This window comes from Scardinius erythrophthalmus, assembly GCF_964197995.2.
Source record: "Scardinius erythrophthalmus genome assembly, chromosome: 17".
NCBI classification, from domain to species: domain Eukaryota; kingdom Metazoa; phylum Chordata; class Actinopteri; order Cypriniformes; family Leuciscidae; genus Scardinius; species Scardinius erythrophthalmus.
Genome location: NC_138237.1, coordinates 5,115,793 through 5,139,376, shown reverse-complemented (window position 1 = coordinate 5,139,376; position 23,584 = coordinate 5,115,793). Strand labels below are relative to the sequence as shown.

The 23,584-nt window shown below is 39.5% G+C and overlaps 1 long non-coding RNA gene across 1 annotated transcript; it reads left to right on the top strand.

Moving 5' to 3' along the window:
- Positions 1-5,559: 5,559 nt before the first annotated feature.
- LOC308705129 lies at positions 5,560-13,650 on the top strand. Its single transcript, XR_014031878.1, has 3 exons — positions 5,560-5,724; positions 12,447-12,566; positions 12,728-13,650. It is a non-coding gene; the product is annotated as an uncharacterized lncRNA (long non-coding RNA).
- The last annotated feature ends 9,934 nt before the right edge of the window (positions 13,651-23,584 follow it).

Genomic DNA, 23,584 nt, shown 5'->3' with positions numbered 1-23,584 from the left:
TGTCTAATGCCCAGGTGGCATGCACAATATCAAAATATAGAACTGTAAAATTAGGCTGTGTAGTTGATAGGGTTGGGTATCATTTTAATTTAAACGATTCCGATTCCGATTCTGCTTATCGAATCCGGTTCTTAATGATTCTTGGTTTCGATTCCAATATTTATTGGAGAGAAAAAAAAAGAGCAAATACTTGTAAAGATTCTACCTTTTATTCTTGTCACATTTAGGCTATTACCAGTAAAACTGTGACAATATATATATACATATATATACATATATATATATATATATATATATATATATATACTGTATATATATAACACTTTAAGGAATTATCATAAAAAACAATTACAAAAATATTTCATTTTAACACAAAAAACAGAACATAAAATATGTAACAGACGTAAAGATGTTACATCATCAGATGTGGAGTCAGCAATTCTTTTGAAGAAAAATCAGCATGTCTGCCTTCTCTGGAAGTATACGATATCTCTCTTGGCTAATTGTATCCCCAGCAGTAGAAAAACCCCTTTCGCTGGGGGTAGAAGAGTAGCCTGGTTCTACCAGACTCTCGTACATTTCATTTGTACAGAGAGTCTGGCCTCGCTCCATTGAGAAACGTTTACTTCCTTGAAGGCGGGTTCTCTGTTAAAGTTCAAAACTATTGGATCTGCCCAGAGTCACTCAGGATCTGCCATAGCCATTCGCTAACGTGTGGTCGTCCGAATGATCAGAGGATTATGTTTAGAATAAGATGTCTGTCTTTTATTAAGTTTATAAAGCGACGAGAATACTTTTTGTGCGCAAAAAAAAAAAAAAAAAAACGACTTTATTCCACTATTCATTTCCTTCTCTCTGTTCCTCGAGTCTTGATAAAGCAGCGCGTCTGTGTGTTGTACGTCACACGTAGGCTCACTATTGGCCGACGCTAATCATGTGTGTGATCACATCAACGTCATCGTTCTCAGCCACTCCCTCTATTCGCTGATTGGTCCTACAAAAAATTTGTTTCTGGAAACCTAAGAATATACAGCAGTCCCAGACGTAGTACTGAAGGAAAATGAAATTGAGCGGAAGTACGTAGGAGGGCGGAGCCAGGCTAGCAGAAGATGCCTGTACACAAAGGTATGATTGGGCTAGGTCAGACAGGAAAGGATATGTGTCTCTCCTGTTCCACCACCAGTGCAGAGGTCATTAGAGGCAGCATGTCCCTATACACCTCCAGTTCTTTGGCAGTTTGTTCCTGGATGGACAAGGTGCTCTGAATTAGATTCTCCTTAAGGGCATCATCTTCAGCAAAAAGCTCCTCCAAGGGAGTCATCTTGGTCTTCTTGCACTTTTGAATCTACAATGAACAAAAGAAAAAAATAGCCATTTGCATAGTTTATCCCTGCATTTTTATACCATGCTGTGCTCACCACCTGTAGAGTCTCCTCTTCATTCTGATTAACTGTCCCCATGTCCCTCTCTCCATCGCTATGCTCTGTCAGCTGAAATTGAAATAAGCAATTTGAAGAAACAAAGGATTAACATACCTAGGACATGATGCTGGAAATAAGTATTTGATAACTTAAAGAACAAGTTTGGTATTTTACACTTAAAGCCCTGTTTACAGATCTTTTCTGATGAAATAGAACGGTTAAGATGAAAATTTGACACATGCTGCTGGCCCGAGAATTTTAGGTTTATTTCGCTTCCCCCCCACCTCCACAATGGCTGCATAGGTGCACTGGAACAATCCTTCCTAAAACGCATTAAACTTTCGTTTACAAAGACGTGAAACTCACCGAGTGGTCAGGGGTGTTCACTGATATGCTCACACAAAAATCGCTGCAAAAAATGCTTTCCAACAGGTGTTTTACCATTCGTTGTAAAACTGTGGACAAAACGCCTCACACCCGTACATTCTTCCGTTGAGAGCTTGAATAATAGACACTCCAGCCCAGCGGAGTAATACCGAACCTCACAGCACATCCAATACAAGTCAATGGAGTTGGACAAAAACTATGATAAAACCTGTTTAAAACCTGTTTACCTATAAACTCACTTAATTTTGACTTATTCTTTCAGAAAACAAGACAATTTGTACTTGTTTATTCAATGCTTCTTCATGTAAGAATTTTAGATATCTGGACTGGAATCGAGAAAAAAAACACTAATTAAGAAAAACATATTTTGCAGTGGGGTGAGTGAATGATGGCTTTTCATTTTTGGTTAAAACTACCCCTTTAATGTTTACATACCAGGAAATAAGTCGTGGACTCTTTGGCAAATGTAGATAGCTGGACATCAGCGTTGCAAATTCCTGAAACAATTTTTAAAAAGGACAGCACAACCATGATTAACAGAAACAAAACATAAAACATTACAGATTAATGAGATTTGTTGAATAATCTCTACTTATCTGCTTGAAGAATAACACTGTCTAACTTCTCTTTGAATTGTGGGAGTAGTTGTGGGACCATGGCAATCAGGAATTCTACAATTGAAAACAGCATTAGGAACATGGATTTTCATGTGCTAGCAAAATTCTGACAACGATTCAAAAGCACGATCACAGAACTGACAACATTTGATAGCATTTTTTTTTTATTTTTTTTTACCACATAGACTATAACGGTAACACTACTTAAAGCACTGGACCGTCATCAGATTACAAAGCCTGAAACGAAATATATATATATATCAAAAGCAGGGCATGCAAATAATATGGTAAATGTTGCCTATTATGTGAAATGTCGAAGTTAACGTTAACGTTACTTGGTAAACAGGTGGATTGTTTGCGCGGCCGCGGTAACGGTAAGTTAGTAAACCGCGTTCGCAAAATCAAACCAAATAGGCCTACGTGGAAACAATGTAGAAATGCGAAAGCAATATATATATATATTGGCTTACTGTATCACTCAGTTGGACAATTTTCCATCTTCTCAAACTCTAAATCCCACTTATAGTCACAGGCGCAGGTTCGATTATTCAGATGACAAATTCTTCCATGTAAAGTTAATGTCGTCCATTTTCTGCTGCGTCACAGGCAACTAATGTTTGAAACACGAACCGAAGCTCACAAAAGCTTAAAAATTGCTCACAGATTCGCAGACACTGTTTATCTTGATAACAGGAATGATTGTTCTGTTCAGTTAAATCTCCCGCTGACAAATCAAGTTTGCCTGTAGTAAGTTATCTACTGTCGGCTCGAGTCGCGTCACATTTGAACTGAATTGAGTGCGAAAGAAATCAATCCCACAATGCAATGCCTTTACAGTATGATACTGTATTACGAATTTATCGGGTTGAAAACAGAAAATGTGCTGTATATTTACAGCTGTTCTGTAAAAGATACAGCCTAATACTGTATTATGGAAATACAGTACAATTCTGTAGGAAATTTGCTGTAAATTTACAGTAAAGGTTTACAGTGTAGCATGAACAGGAGAAACGGCTTCTGCATATTGAGGTACATAAATTGTAATCAATCTGCCAAAAGCCAATGGTTACTACACTTTAACTATATAAGTGATGGTTAATTTTCTGTAAATATAACAAATCATAAGCTGACTAGTTAACCAAATGATAAAGTGTAAAGATTTAGAGTTGTGTTTTGTGTTTTATTTTTCTAACTGTGCTGCTAAAAATGTATACTACAATTTTAAGTGATGCAAAAGTTTGCCTTCAACTGCTTTTTGATCTGATAATTGGTTCAAAATGGCAACACTTAAAGCTGAATAATTGAGAGTGATTGTAAGTGTGATGATCATCTGCTAAATGAGCAACAACGACCACAATTCACTCCTTCAGTCGGTGAAGCTCCCACAGCCGTTCATGAGAGTTTAAATGCTGGGGAATATTCCCATCTTCCCACAGGAGAAGAAGAAGCAAGCAGGAGGAATTACTCCAGGAGAAACTACGGACATACTATTGTAAAGATGGAGATTAAGGAAGAACCCTGCAGAATAAAAGATGAAGATACAGAGGAACAAATAGGTTGGTGTTTTCCTTCATTCTCTTTAATCACTGATGAGGAACATTAAGATGAAAACTGAAAAAAGGACTGAATGTTTTGCTTAATTGTGACTAACCTATTGTTGTTCTCATTTCTCCTTTATTTGAATTTTGAAAATGTATATGTTGATTTTAGACCCAATGGAAGTGAATGAAGACAAACAACATCAGTTTCAAAAACCTCATTATTTCAAAAATGAAGATGGAAACACAGTCATTTCACGGACGTCAAAGTGTGTCACACAAAAACAAGCTGGAAAAACTGGACAAGGATCTTTCACCTGCTCTGAGTGTGGAAAGAGTTTTATTCATAAAGGAAACCTAAATGTACACATGAGAATTCACACTGGAGAAAAACCGTTCACATGCTCTCAGTGTGGAAAGAGTTTCACTCAGAACAGTAATCTCAACATTCATCTGCGCCGTCACTCTGTAGTGAGATCATTCAGCTGTGATCAGTGTGAGAAAACATTTGTTGTGGAATCAAACTTAAGAAAACACCTTAAAGTTCATACTGGTGTGAAGCCTCACTTTTGTTCTTTTTGTGGAAAGAGTTTTCCACGACTGCAGACTTTAAAAGATCATGAGTGTATTCATACTGGTGTGAGACGTTATGTGTGCTTTGACTGTGGGAAGACCTGTATTACATCCAGCAACTTAAAAAAACACCAGAGAGTTCACACTGGAGAGAAACCGTACAAGTGCTCTTCATGTGGAAAGAGTTTCACCGCATCATCTAGTCTACGGACCCATGAGAGAAAGTATTGCCTGAAGTCGTCTAAGTGAGCAAAGTTCACATTCACGTCCATGATTTACAAATATTGTACTTACAAATAATTTGGGTGTTTGGTGTTTTAAGCCCCCAACGGCGCCTTCCAGGCAGCGAGGGGATGGGTAGGTTTAAGGCTGAGGGTAGGGTTAGCTGCCTCTAAGGAGCCATTGGGGGCTTAAAACACCATTGAGCAATAATTTGACATTCAGATAGTTTTAATAGAGTGATTAAATCTAAGGGTTAAATTAGTAGTGAAGTGTTAATCTGGTGATAGTTTGATCAAGTGTTGCCCTTCTCTTTTCTCAACCGCTGTTACATGATTTATAATTATATGACTCAACTTTACTGAACTTCAAACACTTGTTCTGCATTAAAATATTTCTAAAGGTTTTCAGATGAACTGTGGTGAGATTCATTTTTTTCTGTTTTTGCTTAAAGAGGTCCTGTAATGTCCCTTTTTACAAGATGTAATATCTCTAATGTACCAGAGTGTGTATGTGAAGTTCTAGCTCAAAATACCCAACAGATCCTTTTTAGTCACTTTTCGAGGGTGAGTAAAAAGCGCTGCTTTTGTTGTAGCAAATTAGCTTTATGAAATATTAATATTCAATATAACTGGTTCTAATTTATTATGAATATTTGGATCAGTTAATTTAATTAACTTAGTTGTAAATTAATATTACAATCAATTAACCTGTTTGTCCCGTGAACACTCAGAGTTAATTGTTTATTAGAAGAAATATAAATTTTGTAAAGACTTTATTAACCAGACTAAACACTTAAACTACTCTAACATAATTGTCTGTCTCTGCGAGATCAGGACTTTTAATTTGAAAAATAACCGAGGTATACACGCGCTGTATTTCGCCGGCGCCCTCACACACAGTTGCTGGGGATTATGTGCGATGCTTACACGGTTGCTCCTGTCTCCTCAATTTTTCCTGTTTTCGCAGGTATGACTTTCACAACAACTAAACCATATGCACACGAGTCATGTGTTATATATGTGGGTGTTCATGTTGCCAATTTTTTTGTGTATAAATGTTCTGGTTTGTGAAGATAGTGAATATGTGTAGATCATCCGCCATTTTGTGGACGCTGTGCCAAGATCTGCTCGTGGAATGCGTTTAATTTGATTCATACAGGCTCCAGTTACCAGGGATATTTTTCATTTATTAGTTTACTAAATTTGTTATTAATTTGTGTTTGGCTTATTAGAGTTCATGTATAAATATCATTGCACTTCTCCAGCCAAATGTTTCAAACAGCCATTTAAGTGCAAACGAATGCAATGCTGTTTTATTTCCAATGCAGAGGTAACTAACTAGAATGTTAATGAATGGTTTACATATATTTCTCAGGTTTCTAGGCCTTACATGTTTAGTCGTGTTGATTTTATATGCATAAAATACCCTGTGGCTCATTCTGAGTAGATTTTATTGAGCAATGTGAAAAGCTATAATGTATCATTTTATGTGGAGATAAAAGAGAAAATGAAAATGTGAAATGTGCATATTTGTGACAATAGAGAAAATGAAAGAATGACACTTATGTAATTAGAAAAATATACTTTATTTGAAAACTATGTGGGAAAAAAAACACTGAATAAGCTGTTGCTGGGGATGACACTGTTGCTCCTGTCTCCTCAATTTTTCCTGCATGTTTTCGCAGAACTTTTTAATAATTTGTCATCCAGGCTTTCTGCACGGGGCCTCCAACACATGTGCCAGAATCAGCTGCAATAAGATTAGTTACAACCCTCAATAATGCTGTCTCAGTGCTATGACCTTTTCTGAAACCAGATTGAAAAGCTTCAGAAAGACTGTTCAGTGCTAGGTGATTATTGAACTGAAAAGCCACAACACTCTCCAAAACTTTAGCCAGAAATAGAAGGTTAGGCCTGTTGGACAAATCAGAAACATCACAACCAGGCTTCTTAAGTAAAATACTAGTAGTTGAATTCATGGACTTACTGAATTCATGACTTTACTAACAAATAGGGCTTTGACTCCGAACTTTGTTATTCGAATATAATTCGAATATTTAAAAAAAATAATGATATTTGAGCGAATAGTAGGCAGCTTTTAATATTCAAACCTGTTATGGGCATTATTTCTTGTAAATGTGTTTGCTTGTAAACGTTGTTTTCAATTCAGATTCAGAGGCTTTTTCACGGCTGGTGAAGTTGTGAATCGCAAGCTCATTAGCAAGGCTAATGATCTGGGTCATCTGGGTTCCTGTAGGTGACGTTAGCGTCCTGGTTAGCGCCTATTTTGCATACCAAAACAATGGCCGCGCCAACGGCTACAACAACCACGGCTGACGAGGAGTTCGAAATCTACACTCCTGACAATTTGAAAAGCAACGTGTGGTGCTACTTTGGGTTCCCAAAGAAACAGAATAACAAGATTAAAGGGATACTTCAGGATTTAGCATTAAGCTTTGTAGTAGAAAACCTGTAGTATTTTCGAATTACCGTGCTTTCCTCCGTCCTATCCCCCTGAGACGAGAGATTTATGTATTTTTTGTCTGGAAAAAATCCTCAGATGACACAAAAATCGTCTTTTTGCATCATCGGGGGATTTTTTGGCCAGAGGCTAAAGACTACAGCCAGTAGAAGGCGCTGTCCCGCATGTTTTCAACCCGCCCATAGAGGGTGGGATCTCACTCACAGAATGCACACACAGTCTCAGCCGTCTTTCTTTGGAAGCTAAGCTAGCTGGCTCTTGTTCTGTGGAGAAAGCTGAGTAGTAGGGTGAAGACTAAAATTTCATCTTTTAATATAATTTCATTATTTTATTATTGAATATTATGTATCTGTACTATTATTCTTTATTAATATTCATAATCAGTTGTATTATCTTATAGAGTTTTATGTGCATGAGAGTTTGAGTGCATGGGAGAGACTAGAGATAGCATGGGTTCATGTGAAGATCATATGTCAGAGACAGAGGTGTGTGTATTGTAACATGTTTCCACTGATGCAGATGTAAACAACAAAGATAGTTTTTAATATGGAAGTGAATTGTGCCATGTGTTCGCATGACATATACGTTCCATTTTTAAAGCTCAAGACACATAGTTTGTTACCATAAAAGGAAGCCGCTCAGTGATGTATATAATCTCAACCTTACTGTACAACTCCAGAGCAGACTGATCTCATGAAATGGCGTATGTATGACACGCCAATTCGTATTTCCATTTTTGGCGTGTTATCAACACGCATAATCGCTTTTCAGCGTGTTTATCAACGCCGTTGATTTACGTTACATTACTGTAAATATATGACCTACCCCAACCGCGTCCCTAAACCTACCCATCACTCGGGTTAATACCATTTATGAGTGTTCCCCTACCATCCTAGAAATAAAATATTGCTCCCCAGATGTAGTCAGATATACATTTTCCTCCGTTTCGCTCGGACATTTAACGGCGTACACATACACGCGGAATCACTCGGACGTTTAACGGCGTACACATACACGCGCGTGGACATACACGCGAAAAGCTCAAAATGCGTATAAATAACACGCCACTTGATTTGAAAGTGGCGTGTATGTTTACGCAAAGTCATGATGTTATGTTGCCAGAGAAACTAAGAGATGTGAGGGAAGAGAAACACGGAAACGCATAGACCTGGCACGAATGTAACATCTTCTCAGATTTTCTCTCATGACATATACGAATAAAAGATTTTCCTTAGCAAGATAACTGGTGTCCGGTCCTGTGAATCAAATAGTAAGGAGAAAAGGCTTAATTCCAAGTCTACATAGGGGTTACCATCCTATTTTTCCCGGACATGTCCGGCCGTGGAGATTGTCCAAAATGTCTGGGATTCAGCTGTTGCTTTCTACAGTGGCCATTCATTGTTTACATGCACACCTTTTGCTTCAGTCTAACTGAATTCATTCCGATTGGTGAATCTAAATGTAGTGTTTACATGAACGCTAAACAAGTGATCGGTTGATGTGCGTTTTAACATTGCTAAGAAAATTTCCGCTCCTCCATGAGAGATACGAGACCGGTGCGTCTCAGTAATCACGCCACCGAATATCAAATATATTCATAAAAAATTATGTATCATAAAAATGAATTAATATTAATAAACAACTGAACTTTGAATATGATTTTTGGGCAAAAGTCAAAGCCCTACTAACAATAAAGTCAACACTGACCCTTTCAAAGTACAAAAAGGTAGTGGTCAGTGGATTTAAAGGCTGAATATCAACTAGCTCAACTGGAGTGATCGTGGTTAAAGGATTAGTTCACCTCAAAATGAAAATTTTCTGATAATTTACCCTAATGCCATCCAAGATGTTCATGTCTTTCTTTCTTCAGTGGAAAAGAAATTAAGTTTTTTGAGGAAAACATTTCAGGATTTTTCTCCAGACAATTGGCTTCAACGGCAACCAGAATGTTGAAGTTCAAATCAATGCCGTTTCAACGGGCTATGCACGATCCCAGCTGAGGAATAGGGTCTTATCTAGCAAAACGATTAGATAGGTTGTTTTATAACTATTCTAAATAACTATATTTATTTATACTGAACATTTTATAACACGCCTCAATATGAGACTTTCTATCTATGGAAGTAAAATAATCTCAAATGTTTTTGAAACAAAAAGCCTGTTGAATTGCACTACTTGAAAAATAATAGGCATTGCATTAACCATGCTTGCATTTTAATGCATTGTATTTTTAGGGCTTGCATTTTTATGGGCTGAAATTCAACATGGTTGAATATTTAAGCTGTGAATATTTCAATTAAAAACATTTCAAACACATTTTCATTATCAAAAATTCCATAATCCATATTCACCTTTCATATTTCACTTCCAAAATATTCAAACTGTTTAAAAATACAACCTATAATATTCAACAGGCAATTTTCGGTCCATTTTATTTCGCTTCCACAAATTCGCTTCCACAAATTCAGTGGTTCAAATTCGACAGTAAATTCAACGGAACTGCAGGAAAAGCAATAGATTATCGAGCATACTATCCATCTGCTGTTAGTCAATCCCACCAGCAGGTGGTGCAAAAGCGCGTGTTGTTGACGAAGACCAGCAACTGTTAGAGCAAGCCATTCATTCATAAAATGAAAATGATTACCCGTATCAGTATATATATGCGGAAAAGATGATAAAGACACAAAAGCTGTGTTTATGTTTCATTCAATAACTTCATTGTTACATTTTGTAGCCTACATGTTATCAGCTTTCTCTACCTACATGAACAGGATTATAATCGGTTTCCCTCAATACCTCACACTCAAGGATTCCCCTTCCGTCGGGGCAAAACGCTATGGACTAATACAGTGATATGAAAGACCAAACTCGCACCTTTATGGGGATGTAGGCTGTAGGCTACTATGGACTAAGAATATGAACGTAACGCGCAAAGTTTCATGCAGAGCGTTTCGTGATATACTGGCATAAAATCAACACTTGATCATTAACACTTTCTTTTCTCTTCTCTCTCTCTCTCCACACACACACACACACACACACACACACACACACACACACACACACACACATATATGTGTGTGTGTGTGTGTGTGTGTGTGTGGGGAGAGAGAGAGAGAGAGAGAGAGAGAGAGAGAGAGAGAGTAGTACGTTGCATTAGCTTAAACTGGGGAGTCATAGTACTTGCATATTGTTGTCCTCCTATTGTTAGTTTAACTGTAAATCGCTTTGGATAAAAGCGTCTGCTAAATAAATGACTAAATGTAGCCTAAATGTAAAATTGGCTTGACATTTGGACATTCGCACATTTAGGGACCGTCTCAAAAGTTGCATACAACATTGGCATACACGTTTCTAACTTCAATAGCAAACTTTAATTTATTTGAATAAATATCAAAAATCCAAAGGGTGCGCATTATGGCTGGCACCACATGAACACTTTACAGTTGGTTTTATGACTGCAAGTCGTTCTATTCAAATGATATTGAAGTTTGAAACGTGTATACCAAAGACGTAGGCCTATACACTTTAGAGACGTATCTACTTTAGTCCCTAAATGTGCGAATGTCCAACGTCAAGCCAACTTTATGCCAGTCTATCACTGGGAAACGCTCAGCATTAAACTTTGTGCGTTATTCTGAGTCCATCTGCTTGCCTGCGAGTTTGGTCTTTTATATCACAATTAGTCCATTAAGCTACGTTAAGCGTTTTATATGTCCAGCAGGGGAATCCTGACATTTTGAGGGAAACCCTAATAGCTTGCATGCAGCACATCGCCACAATATAAAGTTAAGGCAACTAAACAACCAAGAGAAATATACGTCAACCTCAAAAATGTAACATTGGATCTGCGTATCCGCATCGGGGAATAACATTAACGTATGTATAATCTTGTTCACGGTAGAGAAAGATGATTGTAGGCTACACAGGGAAAGTAACCGTGAAGACACTGAATTTAACATACAACCGCCGTCATAATAATCACAAATACACTTACATTGCTGTTAAATGAGTTTAATGAATGAATGGCTTGCTCTAACAGTTACAGGTCTTCGTCAAAAACACGCGCTTTTGCACCACCTGCTGGTGGGATTGACTAACAGCAGATGGATAGTATGCTCGATAATCTATTGCTTTTCCTGCAGTTCCGTTGAATTTACTGTCAAATTTGAACCACTGAATTTGTGGAAGCGAATTTGTGGAAGCGAAATAAAATGGACCGAAAATTGCCTGTTGAATATTATAGGTTGTATTTTTAAACAGTTTGACTATTTTGGAAGTGAAATATGAAAGGTGAATATGGATTATTGAATTTTTAATAATGAAAATGTGTTTGAAATGTTTTTAATTGAAATATTCACAGCTTAAATATTCAACCATGTTGAATTTCAGCCCATAAAAATGCAAGCCCTAAAAATACAATGCATTAAAATGCAAGCATGGTTAATGCAATGCCTATTATTTTTCAAGTAGTGCAATTCAACAGGCTTTTTGTTTCAAAAACATTTGAGATTATTTTACTTCCATACTATCTTATTCTCACTTATAATAAAACATTATTTATAATAAAATATGGAACTTAGCAGCGTCTCGGACATGATGCGCGTACTAAAAATACTGCTCCCAATTTAAAATACTTTCAACCTTTTACCTTGCGTTTTTTCCTCTTCACTGACAGCGTCTCGTTTTTAACGCGTGAACGGCTCTTAACTGGTTGAAAAATAAAAAGTGCATTCTTATATCAGTGTTGTTATTGTTTAAGCTGACAGATTTCCTTGAACATTAAGTTTAACAACATTAATAGTAAGCTAAAGAGGGCAGGGTTTTAACTGAACTATCCATCGGCTAAAAAACAGATAATAGACTATATGTGCCAAATTTACATTTTACAGCATTTTCTAAACGTGCTGCGGTAAATTATGCAACAGCCTTTAGTGCCAGAAATAACTATAAATATAGGTACATCTCATCTGAGTGGCAAACTATTCCGTTGTCTCTATTTTGCACACATTCCCACATTTAATTGATGTCTGATTACAGCAATCAACCTTTAATTCACTTAAAGCTGGATAATTGCGAGTGATTGTAAGTGTGATGATCATCTGCTAAATGAGCAACAACGACCACAATTCACTCCTTCAGTCAGTGAAGCTCCCACAGCCGTTCATGAGAGTTTAAATGCTGGGAATATTCCCATCTTCCCACAGGAGAAGAAGAAGCAAGCAGGAGGAATTACTCCAGTAGAAACTACAGACATACTATTGTAAAGATGGAGATTAAGGAAGAACCCTGCAGAATAAAAGATGAAGATACAGAGGAACAAATAGGTTGGTGTTTTCCTTCATTCTCTTTTATCACTGATGAGGAACATTATGAAAACTAAATAAAGGGACTAAATTTTTTATTAATTGTGACTCACCTAATATATAGATTGTTCTCATTTCTCATTCTTTATTTGCATTTTGAAAATTTGATATGTTGATTTTAGACCCGATGGAAGTGAATGAAGACAAACAACAACAGTTTCAAAACCCTCATCATTTCAAAAATGAAGATGGAAACACAGTCATTCAACAGACCGAAAAGTGTTTCACACAAAAACAAGCTCGAAAAACTGGACAAGGATCTTTAACCTGCTCTCAGTGTGGAAAGAGTTTCAGTTATAAAGGAAACCTAAATCAGCACATGAGAATTCACACTGGAGAAAAACCATTCACATGCTCTCAGTGTGGAAAAAGTTTCAGTCGTAAAAACGCTCTCAAAAATCATCTGCGCCGTCACTCTGTAGTGAGATCATTCAGCTGTGATCAGTGTGAGAAAACATTTATTGTGAAATCAAACTTAAGAAAACACCTTAAAGTCCATACTGGTGTGAAGCCTCACTTTTGTTGTTTTTGTGGAAAGAGTTTTTCTGAACTTCAGACTTTAAAAGAGCATGAGCGTATTCATACTGGTGTGAGACCTTATGTGTGCTCTGACTGTGGTAAGAGCTTTATTACATCCAACCACTTAAAAATACACCAGAGAACTCACACTGGAGAGAAACCATACAAGTGCTCTTCATGTGGGAAGAGTTTCACCCAATCATCTAGTCTACGGTCTCATGAGAGAAAGCATTGCCCGAAGTCGTCTCGTCTAAGTGAGCAAAGTTCACATTCATATCCATGATTTACAAATATTGTACTTATAAATAATTTGACATTCAAATAGTTTTAATAGAGTGATTAAATCTAAAGTGAAAAAATTAAAAGGGTTAAATTAGTAGTGAAGTGTGAATCTGGTGATAGTTTGATCAAGTGTTGTCCTTCTCTTTTCTCAACCGCTGTAACATGATTTATAATGATATGAATTAACTTTACTGAACTTCAAACACTTGTTTTGCATTAAAAGATTTCTAAAGTTTTTCAGGTGAACTGTGGTGAGATTAATTTCTTTCTGTTTTTGTTTTTAAATGGTCCTATAATGTCCCTTTTTACAGGATGTAAAATCTCTGATGTACCAGAGTGTGTATGTGAAGTTCTAGCTAGAAAAAAGTGTCCCTTTAAATGCAAATGAGCTACTGCTCCCGCCCCCTTTCAAGTAGAAGAGTCTGACGATGATGGAGAGTCTCAAGAAGAAGTGACCATGTGTAGAATGCAACAGAACGTTTCCGGATGGTTAGTTGATGAATTTATGCAGCTGATGTGGAGTTAACTATCTTCAAGTCATTGGTTAGCAGATTCTGTCATGATAATGTGGTTTATGTAAATGGGGGTTATGTAAATTTGAGGGTTAGTGATGTCATCCACCCATGAAGAAGATCATTGTAGTCAAGTAAAGTCACTTTTATTTATAGCAATAGTGCTTTTTTTTTCTCAGGAGGAGAGCCGCGTTAACACAGGTCGTGCAATACAGGCTCTGGTGGCGCAAGTGTCCGAGCTCACCCAGTAATTTCAACATCTGAGAGCTCCCACTGTGCCACCCACGACGCCGGTTCCCCCCACATCACCTGAATCCCTCTTCGAGTCAGAACATCGCCTGTATGTTCATGAATCCTATTCAGGAGAACCCAGCTACTGCAGAGCATTCCTTACTCGGTAGTCTATGCACTTCTCATTGCAACCGAGAACCTTCCACAACGAACGATCTAAGGTAGCATTTGTTCTGACTCTGCTGACTGGAAGAGCGCCATTATGGGGAACGACGGTGTGGGAGAACCAAGATCCATGCTGTAACTCGTTCCATGCACTCTCCGCCGAGATGAGGCGAGTATTCGACCAAGCCGTAGCGGGAAGAGAGGCGGTCAGGATACTCGCCGACCTTCGTCAAGGTGACCGCTCCATATCAGACTATTCCATCAAGTTCTGGACCTTGGCGGCAGTGTGCCACTGGAACGAGGAGGCGTAGTGGGACATGTTCCTGCATGGGCTGGCTGACCGTGTCCAGAAAGAGATCTACGTCCTGGACCTCCCGAAGACTCTGAATGGCTTGATTGAGCTAGCTTTGAGAGTGGATGCACGATTAACCAGAGTGGAACGACGTATTTTTCCAAGCAGGCTAACTGGAGGAACTGAGAGTCTACGTTCCAGCGGCGGGGACACGGTCAGCCCCATCTTCGATCACGAGCCCATGCAGGTGGGGAGAGCTCGGCTTTCCCGGGAGGAGAAGGAGAGGCGAAGATCCCAGGGACTCTGCCTTTACTGTGGAGGGGCAGGGCACTATCTAAACGCCTGCCCAGTAAAAGGTCAAGCCCGATAGTAATTATGAGGCTACTATCGGGTGGGATCTCCCCGAGAAGACCTCATCATCATCTACGCTCCTCCCGGAAAGACTGAGATGGGCAACCCACACACACGACTGTCAAGCTTTACTGGATTCTGGGGCTGAAGGTAATTTCATGGACTATAAATTCACACACAAACTTCAAATTCCGATCAGACCACTTACACACAAGATTTCAGTCCACGCTCTTAACGGTCAAGAACTCCCCAATATTTCACTCACTACCGGACCCGTTACTCTCATCACATCTGGCAACCATACAGAAACCCTATAATTTTTGCTCATGGACTCTCTTGCACCTGTCGTTCTGGGTCACCCCTGGTTAACCCTTCACAATCCCAAAGTGGACTGTCATCTAATTTCCATCTTCACATGGAGTCTTGTCTAGTGTCTGCCTGTCCGTCTGTCCTGTTTCTGTGTTTCAGGAGGAGGCAGTGGATTTTTCTAATGTGCCTGCAGAGTACCACGACCTGAAGGAGGTGTTCAATAAGTGTTGCGCTGCTTCTCTTCCTCCGCATCATCCTTAAGACTGTGCCATAGATTAATTGCCAGGTAAGTCTCCGCCTAAAGGCAAGTTATATAATCGCTTTCTGCCCCAGAAAGGGAGGCTATGGAGAAATATATTTCTGATTCTCTAGCAACAGGGTTCATCCGTCCTTCCTCTTCTCCAGCGGGGGCAGATCAGTTCATACATATCTACCTGGATGACATATTGATTTTTTTCTTCTTCTCTCCAAGTACATGTGCAGCACGTCCGGCGAGTGCTTCAGAGATTGCTAAAGCATGGGCTTTTTGTCAAGGCTGAGAAATGTGCTTTTCATGAACAGTCTGTTCCTTTCCTTGGGTATATCATCTCGTCTGAGGGAGTACGTATGGATCCTGAGAAGGTTAAGGCTGTGGTAGAGTGGCCAAGTCCAGATTCCCGTAAGGCCCTACAGAGGTTTCTGGGGTTCGCCTACTTCTATCAGCGTTTTATTCGCAACTTCAGCCAACTAGTCACACCTCTGACCGCCTTGACCTCCCCCAGAACTACGTTCAGGTGGTCAGACACAGCTGAGGCTGTGTTTGCCAAACTGAAAGGCCGCTTTGTTTCAGCCCACATCTTAATAGCCCCTGATCCTTCACGTCAGTTCGTGGTGGAGGTCGATACATCAGAGGTGGGGGTAGGCGCAGTGCTATCCCAACTTTCTTCCACAGACGACAAGATGCATCCCTGCGTTTTGTCCCATCGTTTATCACCTGCCGAACGTAACTATGACATTGGTAACAGGGAGTTGTTGGCAGTCAAGTTAGCGTTGGAGGAATGGCGTCATTGGTTAGAAGGGTCGGGGGTACCTTTTATCGTTTGGACCGATCACAAGAACCTGGAATATATCAGAACCGCCAAAAGATTTAACTCCAGGCAGGCTCGGTGGGCACTTTTTTTTCTGTCGTTTTGATTTTTCACTTTAGTACCGCCCGGGTTCCAAAAACATCAAACCCGATTCTTTATCGCGTATTTTTGACCGTTCCGAATGCCTGTCTACTCCTGTCTACCCGTGCATTTTACTCGAGACCCTATTTGTCTCCACACTCACATGGGAGGTCGAATCGAAGGTCAAGACGGCCTTAGAAGGGGTAACGCCTCCGCCCGGTTGCCCACCAAATTGTTTATTTTTGTTTATTTTGGGATTACGGTCTGACGTCAATCAGTGGGGGCATTGTTCCAATGTGGCTTGTCATCCAGTAGTTAATCGCACTAGTTTCTTGGTCAAGCAACGATTCTGGTGGCCACTTATGGCTCATGACATTCACAGTTTTGTTTTGGCTTGCCACTGGTAAGACTTCCAATCGACCCCCAGATGGGTTACTTCAACCTCTGCCAGTCCCTTCAAGACCCTGGTCCCACATAGTGCTACATTTTTATCACCACCCTCCCGCCCTCCCAGGATAATACGGTCATTTTGAACGTGGTGGACCGGTTCTCGAAGTCGGCCCATTTCATTCCCTTGCCAAATTACCTTCAGCCAAGGAGACAGCGTTGATCGTTGTGGACCACGTCTTTTGCTTACATGGCCTCCCGCTGGACGTGGTTTCCGACAGGGACAAATTCTGGCGAGAGTTTTGTAAATTACTGGGAGCAACTGTCTGTCTGTCCTTAGGGTTTCACCCCCAGAGCAATGGCCAAACCGAGAGAGCCAACCAAGATTTGGAAAGGGTGTTGCGATGTTTGGTATCCAAGAATCCTTCCTCATGGAGCCAACAACTTTCAATGGTGGAGTACGCTCACAATGCGTTACCAGTATCATCCATGGGCCTATCTCCGTTTGAGTGTAGTTTAGGTTACCAGCCTCAAATTTTTCCCAGTCTGGAATCCGAAGTCGCAGTCCCCTCCGCTCACGCCTTCGTCCAGAGGTGTCACCGCACATGGACTAGAGCCTGTGAGACTCTGCTCCAAGTGGGGGCGCGCACTAAGACCGAAGCCGATCGCCACCGGCCTAAGCCTCCCATATACGTTGCTGGTCAAAAAGTGTGGCTTTCAACCAAGAATATTCCACTCCGCTCCGTTTCTAATAAACTTGCTCCCAAATTCATTGGCCCGTTCACTGTCACCAAAATCATTAGTCTGGTGACAGTCCGCCTCAACGTGCAGGAGAATTCATCCCGTCTTTCATGCATCTAAAATAAAACCCTTGTTAATAAAACCTACATATTCGGTTAATCGTATTCTGGACTCAAGACGGAGGGGACACGGAGTTCAGTACTTGGTGGACTGGGAGGGTTACGGTCCGGAGGAGAGAAGTTGGGTAGCTGCTAGAGACATCCTGGATCACTCCCTTATTGATGATTACAATCGACAGGTAAGGGAGTCTGGGAACGCCAGGAGGCGTTCCTAGGAGGGGGGGGGGGGTACTGTCACAGTTCACAAGTTCAGTGTCTCCTTCTTGTCTCGTGTCATTGTTGTTATGTGTGAATGTGTGTGGGCGTGGTCCGGACCATTACCGCTGATCAGCGGTAACAGCTGATCCTCACTAGCGGCGCCAGCTGCAGCTATGCACCTTCAGATTTCTTCTCTCCATTGTCAGATTCATTGTGAAGTCTTCTCGTGCTGTGGCCTGTTCCCAGTTCTGTTTGGCGTTTCCTGTTGTGCTTCAGTCTGGCGTGATCGTGAGTCGGTGTTCCTGTTTGGTGTCGCAGTCTGCCACTGTGTTTGTCCTGTTTACATCTGACTCTGTGCAACTACTAATAAATATACGTTTTACTTGCAGCCTAATAATCATATAACTGATTTGAATAATAGGAATGTATAATGTTCTATGTGTATGCCAGTTTAAAGAAATGTGTTTTTAATCTAGATTTAAACTGACAGAGTGTGTCCTCTTCCTGGACAATGTTAGGAAGACTGTTCAAAAGTTTAAGTCTAAATAGGAGAAGGATCTACCGCCAGCAGTCAATTTTGATATTCTAGGTATTATCAACTGGCCAGAATTTTGAGATCGCAATAGACGTGAAGGACTATAATGCGTTAAGAGCTTGCTCAAGTACTGGGAAGCTAAACCATTTAGTACTTTGTAAGTAATCAGCAAGGTTTTAATACAATGTTTAATAGGGAGCCAATGCAGTGTTGACAGAACCCAAGAAGACATTTTATCTGGCCCAGCTCTGTTTCACAAAACCCCTTTTCACTCAGCCCACATACAGCAAAGAATGACGGCCCTGTAGTGGCCCAGATCTGGATTTAAGACTAAGACCACAAATGGGCTATAACTTGCCCGAGTCTCAGTCAATTAATAACCCATAACTTGCCTGAATATTGGTACAGATTTTCCTTAAGATTTGGATTACAGCACTAGAATTTAACACTTTTAGGGATAATTTTATTGTGTTTGTGATGTATTTTACACCACATGATAATGGTAAAATTATCACAGAAATGTCAGGTCTTTTTATTCTGTTATAACTTGTCAATTCAAAGATTGGGGTTGGGGGTTGTGTGGACCGGAACTGGGCCAGAAAAAAACTACTATGTGGATTTTAAAGTGAACTGCTAAATATGAACATTAACGACCTGTAGGGGGCAGTCTATGCAGTTCAACTTTGTGCATGTGGCATCTACCTGTGAAGCATTTGATTGTACTGCTTATTGCTGAACTCAAACATTGATCTTTAATTCTCAGGCCCTTTCTCCAACTGGTATTAAGATGTGTTTTAGTTGATCGGATCACAAGTAGATGAAGGAGACGCATATCCGTTTACACCTGGTATCTTTTGTTCACTTTCAACCACTTCTGTCCTGATTTATTTGATGGGAGGAATTTTCAGCAATGAAAACCTCAAGAAGCTTTTACGACAGTGATATCAAATGCTCATAGATGCTGTGTTTCAGGTAAGGTGCGTTTGAATGAGAAATGCCTTTAAACAATGGATTGCACTGTGTAACACCAGAGAGGAGATCAGATGCTACACTACACGCCGTCATTTGGACTACTTTGCTACTGCTTTTTGACATTTTCTGCAATCAAAAAAAAAAAAAAAAAGATTGTGCTTACACTGTCTTTCTTGTACATTTGTCTTATAGATTGTAAGTTGTGTGTGTGTGTGTGTGTGTGTGTGTGTGTGTAATATTGATTGAAATTAAAGGGTTACTTCAGGATTTAGCATTAGGCTTTGTATTAGTAGAAAACCTGTAGTATTTTCGAATTACCATGCTTTCCCCCCTCATATCCCCCTGAGAGGAGAGATTTATGTATTTTTTGTCTGGAAAAAATCCTCCGATGACGCAAAAATCGTCATTTTGCGTCATCGGAGGATTTTCTGTCCAGAGGCTAAAGACTACAGCCAGTAGATGGCGTTGTTCCGCATGTTTACAACCCGCCCATACAGGGTGGGATCTCACTCACAGAATGTACACAGTATCAGCCGTCTTTCTTTGGAAGCTAAGCTAGCATGCTCTTTTTCTGTGGAGAAAGCTGAATAATAGGAGAAAGCTGAGTAAGTAGGGGTTACCATCTTCCTTTTCCCGGACTTGTCCGGCGGGCGAGACTGTTAAAAATGTCCGGGATTCAGCTTTTGCGTTCTGCGGTCGCCATTCATTGTTTACATGCACACCTCTCGTTTCAATCTAACTGAATTAATTACGATCGGTGAATCTGACTGTAGTGTTTACATGAACGCTAAACAAGTGATCGGTTGATGTGCGTTTTACCATTGCTAAGAAAATTCCCGCTCCTCCGTGAGAGATGCGAGACCCGGCGCGTCTCAGTAATGAAGCCACCGGCCTCGCGCCGTTCTCCCGCGGCCGTCAGCCTCGTCCTGCTCGCCACAGTAAACATGATGAATGGCGACTGTAGAACGCAAAAGCCGAATCCCGGACATTTTGGGTCTCTAAATCCCTGGCAAACTCATCACTTACTTAGGCTAGCCTTGTTGTTTTCAACTATGCTCTCTAACCGGTAGGCGTGGCCTCCTAAGGCAGCGAAGCAAGTGCATTCTGGGAGTTGTTGTCTTTCATCCACATAAGCCAAAAATACATTTTCTGGCTTTTCTCAGTCTAGAAAGCTCCAAATTAAAAAATTTCTCCACATTTCTTCTACTTAAATTACCTATTTTAAATACACATTCATCTTCCCAGAGGTGAAGTAACCCTTTAATATTGTTTATTGAAATGATTGTGTTTTACATACAATATTACCAAAATATTAAACAAAACAATTAATGACCAACACCTGCACACCATCACCACATTCACTTATAAGCACACACTTCACTCTGGCACTTTGTCTGGTCTTGTAAATGAGTAGGACTGCCTAAGCTACACCGCTTACCTTCTATGCTATTTCGTCAAGATATCTTCGTCTTCCAGTTCGTGTCCCCGAGCCTCCTGTGTCTTCCAAATTCGTCATCCTCTTCGACTCCTTCGTCGTGCCTGAGTATACTCACCTCTCTCCCGATGCTAGTGTGTGCTTCATCCTCTACGGCTTCATCCATCATCAAGGACAGTCAGTATCTCCGGTTCCATATCCTCCATTGTCATTGATCCTCTGCAGTTCCCATCGTTGCATTTCTCATAACATCAATAAACTGTTTACTCTTCTCAACCTTGTTCGGAGTGTCTATTTCCTAGTGTTGGCCCATGTGTGGTCCATGTCTTCAGTCCGGATCTGGACCGAGGGGAAAGGGGTTGTGTGGAACAGAGCTGGGCCAGATAAAATGTGCTATGTGGGAATATGGTCATACTTCCTGGTTCCGTGGCTTTCAAATGAAAGATTGGTATCTGTTCTGAAGGAACTGAGCCAGTAGAGGGCGATACTGACTGTTATATATGTCACCCCACTTCCTCTGAGCACATGGACATGGTGGAAGCCATTTGAATGGTAGTTGAGGCCTAAGGGCAGTGATGGCCTTGACTGGGTTTTTGAAACATGGACTGTGTGCGTGCATCAAGTGTAGTTTGATAGTTTCTTGTTTTATATGTATATGTGTGTGTATGTATGATGATTATGGGTACAGATTGTTTGGTGGGTACATTTTTATCTTAACCATGAATAATATTGTTTGTTGTATGTATATTAATGTTTATGTAGTACATTGCTTTCAATTGGTCACTTGAGGATTTAGATCTGTTGTTTAACTCTTTTAAACCTGGTGAAACTGGCTTGTTATATGCATCAATGTGTTAATGCTTGATGTTTGTCATACTTGTAACTGATGGCAGTGTTATTCTTTTATAGTAACCACACACCTTGATCCACATGTTGAGCCATCAAATAAAAGCAACTAAAATGAGTTTTGAGCATTCTCATCGATGCCCCACAGTTATTATTATTTTACCAGTTCTTAAGAAACTTCATAACAGTATCAAATATTTGATTGGTAGACCCTATCAGCCGTTTGTTGTAGTCCTTAAAAAGTGATTTCTGTGAAAGAATATATCTCCCTTTGCTTTGAACAGGTATAATATTCTGGGAACAATTAACCTTACATCGTATCATTATTTCAAACATCCTTTTTTTAAGTTTAGTTTATATTGTTATATTAAACTTTAGACTACAGTAGTCTTTATGTTATATTATTAACTATGTGCAAACTAGTTTCAATTAAATGTCAAGATTGACGTTCTATTGAAATAAAATATAGTCACAATCTATTCTATTTTCTATTCTAACTGAGGTTATTGGTTATTGGTCATTGGTTTGCATAATGTATGCTTGTGGATTTAAATATGTGCACATACACAGTATGTTATTAGTTTTTTAATAGTTTTTTATTTCTATTTATTTATCTAATAATTTTACACAGTATGTTATTATTAGTTTTTTAATAGTTTTTTATTTCTATTTATTTATCTAATAATTTATCTACTTTTGAACTGATTATAATCTCTGTGATAATTTCACCATTATCGTGGCTATTTTATTTATTTTGTTCACCATGAAGTACATCATTTTATTATCATATTATTTATATCATATTATACCAATACGAAAACCTATTCAGACCCAGTGCAGGGCCAGTCAATAATTGGCTAGGACTCAGGCCAGTAATAGACTGTTTATGGTCCTAGTTATCTAATAAATTTATTTTTCATTTAGACATGATTTTTTTGAAGTTGAAGTTTTTTCATTAACTTTGTTGTTTCTTATATTGTGTCCTGAAGTCTCAAAAAAATCATGGAATTGTTTGTAAACGACTATATGAGCGAACATTTGCACCTGGATAATTGAGAGTGATTGTAAGTGTGATGATCATCTGCTAAATGAGCAACAACGACCACAATTCACTCCTTCAGTCAGTGAAGCTCCCACAGCCGTTCATGAGTTTAAATGCTGGGAAATATTCCCATCTTCCCACAGGAGAAGAAGAAGCAAGCAGGAGGAATTACTCCAGGAGAAACTACGGACATACTATTGTAAAGATGGAGATTAAGGAAGAACCCTGCAGAATAAAAGATGAAGATACAGAGGAACAAATAGGTTGGTGTTTTCCTTCATTCTCTTTAATGACTGATGAGGAACATTTAGATGAAAACTAAAAAAAGGACTAAATTTTTGCTTAATTGTGACTCACCTAGTATATATATTGTTCTCATTCTTTATTTGCATTTTGAAAACTTGATATGTTGATTTTAGACCCGATGGAAGTGAATGAAGACACACAACATCAGTTTCAAAAACCTCAGCATTTCAAAAATGAAGATGGAAACACAGTCATTCAACAGACCGAAAAGTGTTTCACACAAAAACAAGCTCGAAAAACTGGACAAGGATCTTTCACCTGCTCTGAGTGTGGAAAGAGTTTCAGTTATAAAGGACACCTAAATGAGCACATGAGAATTCACACTGGAGAAAAACCGTTCACATGCTCTCAGTGTGGAAAGAGTTTCAGTCGCAAAAGTCATCTCAAAGAGCATCTGTGCCGTCACTCTGTAGTGAGATCATTCAGCTGTGATCAGTGTGAGAAAACATTTGTTGTCGAATCAAACTTAAGAAAACACCTTAAAATTCATACTGGTGTGAAGCCTCACTGTTGTTCTTTTTGTGGAAAGAGTTTTCCACGACTTCAGACTTTAAAAGTGCATGAGAGTATTCATACTGGTGTGAGACCT